The sequence below is a fragment of the Salvelinus sp. IW2-2015 genome, linkage group LG6.1 (genome assembly GCF_002910315.2).
Source record: "Salvelinus sp. IW2-2015 linkage group LG6.1, ASM291031v2, whole genome shotgun sequence".
NCBI lineage: Eukaryota > Metazoa > Chordata > Actinopteri > Salmoniformes > Salmonidae > Salvelinus > Salvelinus sp. IW2-2015.
This window is the reverse complement of record NC_036845.1, coordinates 27,273,944-27,281,884: the sequence shown is the minus strand read 5'-3', so window position 1 is coordinate 27,281,884 and position 7,941 is coordinate 27,273,944. Positions and strand designations below refer to the sequence as shown.

The window sequence follows — 7,941 nt, the reverse complement described above, 5'->3', positions numbered from 1 at the left end:
ACACACACACACACACACACACACACACACACACACAGCCAAGGACCTCTGGACAGTCACTCTTGCCTGTTAAGCGCCACTCACAGGTTTAGTTCTACTATATATGCCCAGCTTCATTTCAACTCACAGGTTTAGTTCTACTATATATGCCCAGCTTCATTTCAACTCACAGGTTTAGTTCTAATATATATATGGTCAGCTTCATGTCAACAGCACTTTTTATTTAACCTGCTGCTTACATTTTAGGCTGTATAGTCATTGACATCAGTGTATGTAAGTGCATGTTTTGTTTGAGGTAATGGCAGTGATGGCCTGTTAACTGAACTGAAAATGTGTTGCTTCCTTCCTCCTGTACTGTTTACAGCCTTCTCTGTGTTGTCTATCCAAAGCCTCACACGGGATTGACTTGACTTAATCCTCTTGGGGCCTTTGGGAGCATAGGGCATCCACCCTGGCTCTTCCACTCACCCACTGTGCGAGGGCTTTTGCGTCTTGCCAGGAGATTTCTGCTGGATTATTGGAGACATTTTTTCTCAGGATCAGCTTAACCTGCCTGAGTCCTTATGTTATCCAGAGTGAAGGGAAATGCTAAACTGGTCTTAGATCAGTGTTTTAAGGGSAGCATTCCAATTAGTATGTTATCTACTCTCTATTGGAAGGTAGTTTGAGGCTGCCATGTAGGGGAAGGTACTATAGCGGACTAGGCATGTCTGGAAGAGAAAGCARGGAGGCCAGGGAAGAGAGGAGAGCGGGAGGAGTGCTAAAGAGTTGTGGACCGGACAGACTAGCTCTGCTCAACATGTCCCTACTACAGAGATCAGTCTCACCGCTGTCTGTAGAAGTCTATAGGGCCAGGCCCCTATCCCCTTTGGGAAGTCTGTCTGTACATGGAGGCGGTGTTGTCGTCTCTGGAAAACGGAGGACGTTCTGGGAGCACTTAGGTCTCTAACTGTGTTAAGCCCATGCCAAGGTTTCTCATATCATTCACTCTGCTGTTGTGGAGCAGTAGTGCCCATCGACTGATAAACACTCGGTCACGCGCTGGCAGAGCGATGAACAGATCGGTGTGTGTGTACCCCCCTCTCCGTTCCTCTCCCTCTGAACAACTCCACCCATCCTCACTCTGTGCAGAACAGAAAGTCCAGCAGAAAGACCCACAGATTCAGGCTTCGTTACCTTTTTTGTGTGTGTTGTGTCTCTGCATTGGTGTGTGTGTGTGTATTTTTGGAACGTGACCACACTTCTGTTTTCCCCCTCTTTGTTGACCCAACTGCATAGAGCCAGAATGACATTTAGCATTCACTTATCACATAAACATATATTTGATTTCATTTAACTCAGTACAACCACGTGTTGATAATGCGTTTAAAATCATTGAGGATGACAGTTAATGGTCCTATTAAATGACTCAAATGTACAGACAGGACATAGTAGGCCTATGCTACACAGTAGACCTAGCCTACTAGGCATACTTGGGTTAAAGATAAAATGTATTCTTCTTTTTTTATTACTTGTATAGCGCTTTTCAAAGCGCATAAAAAGTGAAACATTGAAATGATGGAGATTGAAAATCTGCTGTTTTTGGGGTGAAGTTGAGGCAATTTGAGCTGGAAAGTCATTGTAGGTTTAGAGGAGAGGGCATCGACGGGACAGCCAAGGGGAAACAAAGAGAGTCTGAAAAAACGGGCTCAGAGCTCTACAACAGCGTACCACCTGCTTTTCTGAATGGTCAGTCACTCTATTGGAGTCAGGAATTTAGCGCCCACCTGGGTGAGGCCATGGCTGCTGAAAAGCAACTACATCTTGACAGTGGTTAGGAGCGTTCCCTGAACAGTCCCTGAATTTCCTCTGCTACCTCTGGCTACAGAATGCAGTTCTTGCTGTAATACTTCCAAACGGATTAAACAAAAAGACGGATTATTTTGAATCCAGACAAATCGCTAGCAATTAAGCCAAAAGATAGACTTTTCATCACAATCCTGCAACTCAGAGTCAAGACCACATGATATAGAGCAGTCAAAACCCACAAAATAAATACAAATATTTAGAGCTCTTTGCCTCGGCTACGTTATGATGCCATGGCAACCACAGAACCAATAAGCATAATCATCATAATATTATAACCATCAATAACATCAATGTCTTACACTGCAGCGCTTAGCCTAGCTATACTGTACTCTCCTGTGTCTGATAACCAAACATTTTAATTGAATTGTGTTAGACTTGTGCTTTAGGGTTATTTTTGTTTACTCTAAATTGTCGRACACACGGGACGTGGTGGTGTTCTACCCTATTAGGAAGACCTTCAGGCTGTCTGGCTCTTACCTGGGTGAGCACCCCAGTCTGACTAGTGAAATGTCTGAGGGATCAACTACTATCATAGTCCTAAATTGTCACACTAGGTGTTGTCAACTATTGTAGACTATATGACTTATGTCACACACTACGTATATTCCCGACCTAGGTTAGTTATCCATGACTGATATATCTACTTCAGGGCCCGTATCCACAAAGCGTCTCCGAGTAGGAGTGCTGATCTAGGATCGGGCCCCTACCTGTCCGTATAATCTTATCAAGGAATCAAATCTGAAGGGCCTAGATCAGCACTCCCACACTGAGACGCTGACGCTTTAAGGACACGGGGGCCCAGATGTCTGTTAATCTAGGGTCTCGATCATATATCATTGTTTCTCTGAACCATAAGGAGAGCAGCTAAACTAGCATATCCTCGTCACCTGTCCTCTGACAGTAGCCACCTCAAACATGGTGGAAACTGGCTTACCCTGTTAGATAGATGGAAGGATACTGTGGATAAATGATCTTCCAATTGTGTCTAAAGCTGTTAAAACGATGTGCCCTGCTAGTGTTTTACTTAAAAGAGATATATATATATATACACACATAGCATACAAGGTGGGTTTTTGGACAAGTGTTCTTTAGGGCATCTAATCAATGCCTTTTAAACTATTGCCTTGTCTGAAATCTGTCCCTACCCTCAGACACCTCTTGTCAATCTCCCCTAGATACTGGGATAGAGTGTAAAGGATTGCATGGGATTAGCTAAAAAAAAATGTGCTAAGAGCGCCACCTAGCTTCCTTGTAGGTTAGGTTGAGTTTCCACCATGTTGTGCTTTTGTCTTACACCTAYCTGATCCTCTCATAATCTAGGAGTGTGTTGGGTTAATTGGAACATAAAGGAGTTGATTTTTGGACTGGGTGTGCTTTAAGGGGTCCTTTTTGCTTTGGGCAGGTTTTATTTGGAGTTCCCTTTTAATGAGTCTAAATTGAAAGCATGAGACTACTGCACTTGTGTGTTGCTGCTGTCTGCAGTGTGACACTGATTTGAACCAGTAGTGGGAGACGTACTCCAACTGTTTTAGAGATACTGTTTGAAGTTACCTACATGTACACACTATGTAAAAGTAATTTTCTGATTGTATAAAATAGCTTGCTTGCCTTACTCTTCATGAATACATAGGTTTTTCTTCTTTTGTTGCTTTTTAAGACTTGATTTGTATTCTTTTGGGGTTTTAAAATTAAATCATATTGGATTTCCTTAAGAGGAGGCACCTCAACCTCTCTGTAAAGCCTTATGCTGTGAAGAGTGCTACTTGTGTTTTTTTTTTAAATCTCTTATCAATTTTTCTGTCTCAAGAAGAGGCATTTTAATTAATCAGTGAACGACCAATAACAGTGTCATAGTCCTGTAGGAATTTGCTCAGAGAATGGGAATTTCTCAGTCTGGTATTCTGAAAATGTTGTGTTTTGGTAACGTCCAAACTGAAGTCATGTAGCCCCAAGCTTTCTTTTACAGTGTCTGCTCCCCCCTTTCTGTCAGGCTGGCTGCATATTCCACGAAGGCAATTCGATTGTGTACTTTTTTTCCTATTCTGTTTTAATTTGCTACAGTTTGCACTGAAGAAAAGATGGCACACCCTATTGAACGCTTTCTAGTTGTCATGACAACATTACTTGACATTTTAATGTTCATTTCATTTTTTTGATATTTATTTTTGGAATCCGTAATCAATAATCAGTATTATTGTGTACAGGAAGTCTCATTGTGAGAATATTCTGGATATTAATATTGTTTGTGCCAACTATCAATACTATCAATACTGTAATTAAGGATGACAGTCATGTACCAATAACTGCTACTAATAAAGAAAACATATTATACTCCTTATCTATCTTGTGTTTTTGATTATTTTACCTTATTGCCAATAACTTGTAACTAATAATTTTTTAAAAGTGATTCTATTTAAAAAGGTATTTATATGTAACCTTTTGGGTAACTACCATATTCATAAATGAGTTCTAGATCTGTCACTCATTGAAAGCAAGTCTACGAAGCGGTAGATCTGTTCTATGGGTGCTTTTTCTATGCTTCCCATTAAGTTTTGTTTTTACGTGTTTTACTTTCAGTTTTGTACACCAGCTGAAAATATATTTTTGGTTATAATTTGCAKWAGTTTAGATGGTACAATGATTCTCTACAATGTCACAAACTGATTTCTGCATATTGCACCTTGTTTAATGTTACTTTCATCCCTCTTTTTAAAGATTACCTCGTCATGCATTCCAAGATTAAAGGTGAACTGCACTCACGAATGCGCGATTCTAAATAAATCACTGACAGTGTCACCAGCAATGCACCATCACACCTCTTCCTCCATGCTTCACGGTGGGAACCACACATGCAGAGATCATCCGTTCCCCTACTCTGCATCTCACAAGGACACTGCGGTTTGACTCATCAGACCAAAGGACAGATTTCCYTTTAGTAGTGGTTTCTATGCAGCAATTTGACCAYGAAGGCCTGATTCACGCAGTCTCCTCTGAACAGTTGATGTTGAGATGTGTCTGTTACTTGAACACTGTGAAGCATTTATTTGGGCTGTTATCTGAGGCTGGTAACTCTAATGAAGTAATCATCTGCAACAGAGGTAACTCTGGGTCTTCCTTTCCTGTGGCGGTCCTCATGAGAGCCAGTTTCATTATAGCAATTGATGGTTTTTGCAACTGCACTTGAAGAAACTGAAAGTTCTTGATATTTTCCAGATTGACTGACCTTCATGTCTTAGTGGCTGGTAACTCTAATGAACGTATCCTCTGCAGCAGAGGTAACTCTGGGTCTTCCTTTCCTGTGGCGGTCCTCATGAGAGCCAGTTTCATTATAGCAATTGATGGTTTTTGCAACTGCACTTGAAGAAACTGAAAGTTCTTGATATTTTCCAGATTGACTGACCTTCATGTCTTAAAGTAACGATGGACTGTCGTTTCTCTTTGCTTATTTGAACTGTTCTTGCCATAATATGGACTTGGTCTTTTACCAAATAGGGCTATCTTCTGTATACCACCCCTACCTTGTCACAACACAACTGATTGGATCAAACACATTAAGAAGGAAAGAAATTCCACAAATGAACTTTTTAAAAGGCACACCTGTTAATTGAAATGCATTTCAGGTGACTACCTCATGAAGCTGGTTGAGAGAATGCCAAGAGTGTGCAAAGCTGTCATGAAGGGAAAGGGTGGCTACTTTGAAGAATCTCAAATATATGTTTAACACTTTTTTGTTTACTACATGATTCCATATGTGTTATTTCATAGTTTTGATGTCTTCACTATTATTCTACAATGTAGAAAATAGTAAAAAATATACTCTTGGACGAGTAGGTGTGTCCAAACTTTTGACTGGTTCTCTATATGCGCAACATGTAAAGTGTTGGGTTCATGAGCTGAAATAGATCCCAAAAATGTAATGCGCACAAAAAGCTTATTTCTCTCAAATTTTGTGTGCACWTTTATTTACAACCCTGTTAGTGAGTATTTCTCCTTTGCCAAGATAATTCATCCACCTGACAGATGTGGCATATCAAGAAGCTGATTAAACAGCATGATCATTACACAGGTGCACCTTGTCCTGGGGACAATAGATAGCTGATGTTCTGAAAGAGCTGCAAAATCTGGACCCCTACAAATCAGCCGGGCTAGACAATCTGGACCCTCTCTTTCTAAAATGATCTGCCGAAATTGTTGCAACTCCTATTACTAGCCTGTTCAACCTCTCTTTCGTATCGTCTGAGATTACCAAAGATTGGAAAGCAGCCTCGGTCATCCCCCTCTTCAAAGGGGAAAAAAACACTATAGTCTAGACGCAAACTGCTACAGACCTATATCTATCCTACCCTGCCTTTCTAAGGTCTTCGAAAGCCAAGTTAACAAACAGATTACTGACCATTTCAAATCCGACCGTACCTTCTCCGCTATGCAATCTGGTTTCAGAGCTGGTCATGGATGCACCTCAGCCACGCTCAAGGTCCTAAACAATATCATAACCAGGTTTTTAGGAATGTTTGCACATTTATTACAAATAACAGAAATACCTTATTTACGTAAGTATTCAGACCCTTTGCTATGAGACACGAAATTGACCTCAGGCGCATCCTGTTTCCATTGATCAACCTTGAGATGTTTCTACAACTTGATTGGAGTCGATTTTGAAAGGCACACACCTGTCTTTATAAGGTCCCACAGTTGACCGTGCATGTCAGAGCAAGAACCACAGTGACCTCCATCATTCTTAAATGGAAGAAGTTTGGTACCACCAAGACTCTTTCTAGAGCTGGCCGCCCGACCAAACTGAGCAATCGGGGGAGAAGGGCCTTTGTCAGTGAGGTGACCAAGAACCCGATGGTTACTCTGACAGAGCTCCAGAGTTTCTCTGAGGAGATGGGAGAACCTTCCAGAAGGACAAACATCTCCGCAGGACTCCACCAATCAGGCCTTTATGGTAGAGTGGCCAGAAGGAAGCCACATGACAGCCCGCTTGGAGTTTGCCAAAATTCACCTAAAGGACTCTCAGACCATGAGAAACAATATTCTCTGGTCTGATGAAACCAAGATTGAACTATTTGGCCTGAATGCCAAAGCGTTACGTCTGGACAAAACCTGGTACAATCCCTACGGTGAAACATGGTGGTGGCAACTTCATGCTGTGGGAATGTTTTTTCAGCGGCAGCGACTGGGAGACTAGTCAGAATCGAGGGAAAGATGAACGGAGCAAAGTACAGAGAGATCCTTGATGAAAACCTGCTCCAGGGCGCTCAGGACCTCAGACTCTGGACAACAACCCTAAGCACACAGCCAAGACAACGCAGGAGTGGCTTCGGGACAAGTCTCTGATTGTCCTTGAGTGGCCCAGCCAGAGCCCGGACTTGAACCTGATCGAACATCTGTGGAGAGACCTGAAAACAGCTGTGYAGCAACGCTCCCCATCCAACCTGACAGAGCTTGAGAGAATCTGTAGAGAAGAATGGGAAAAACTCCCGAAATACAGGTGTGCCAAGCTTGTAGCGTCATAGCCAAGAAGACACTAATCGCTGCCAAAGGTGCTTCAACAAGTATTGAGTAAAGGGTCTGAATACTTATGTAAATGTAATATAAAACTTTTGCTTTGTAATTATGGGGTAGTGTGTGTAGATTGATGAGGGAAAGATGCAATTTCATCAATTTTAGTATAAGGCTGTAATGTAACAAAATGTGGAAATTGTCAAGGGGTCTGGATATTTTCCGAATGCACTGTAAGCCTACTTAGCATTATTGATGATATATGAGGGGTCATATGTCATTAGCTCTGTTCACCCTCATACTACCACCATACAGTACAGTACCAGTCAAAAGTTTGGACACACCTACTCATTCAAGGGTTTTTCTTTATTTTATTATTTTATACATTGTAGAACAAYAGTGAAGACATCAAAACTATGAAATAACACGTATGGAATCATGTAGTAACCAAAAAAGTGTGAAAGAAATCCAAATATATTTGAGATTCTCTTAAGTAGCCACCCTTTGCCTTCATGACAGGTTTGCACACTCTTGGCATTCTCTCAACCAGATTCATGAGGTAGTCACCTGGAATGCATTTCAATTAAC

At 41.5% G+C, this 7,941-nt stretch overlaps 1 long non-coding RNA gene across 1 annotated transcript; it reads left to right on the top strand.

The window, feature by feature from the left end:
* The first annotated feature begins 8 nt into the window (after nt 1-8).
* LOC139027907 (uncharacterized) lies at nt 9-4,186 on the top strand. The gene is made up of 2 exons (XR_011480063.1): nt 9-129; nt 173-4,186. It is a non-coding gene; the product is annotated as an uncharacterized lncRNA (long non-coding RNA).
* The last annotated feature ends 3,755 nt before the right edge of the window (nt 4,187-7,941 follow it).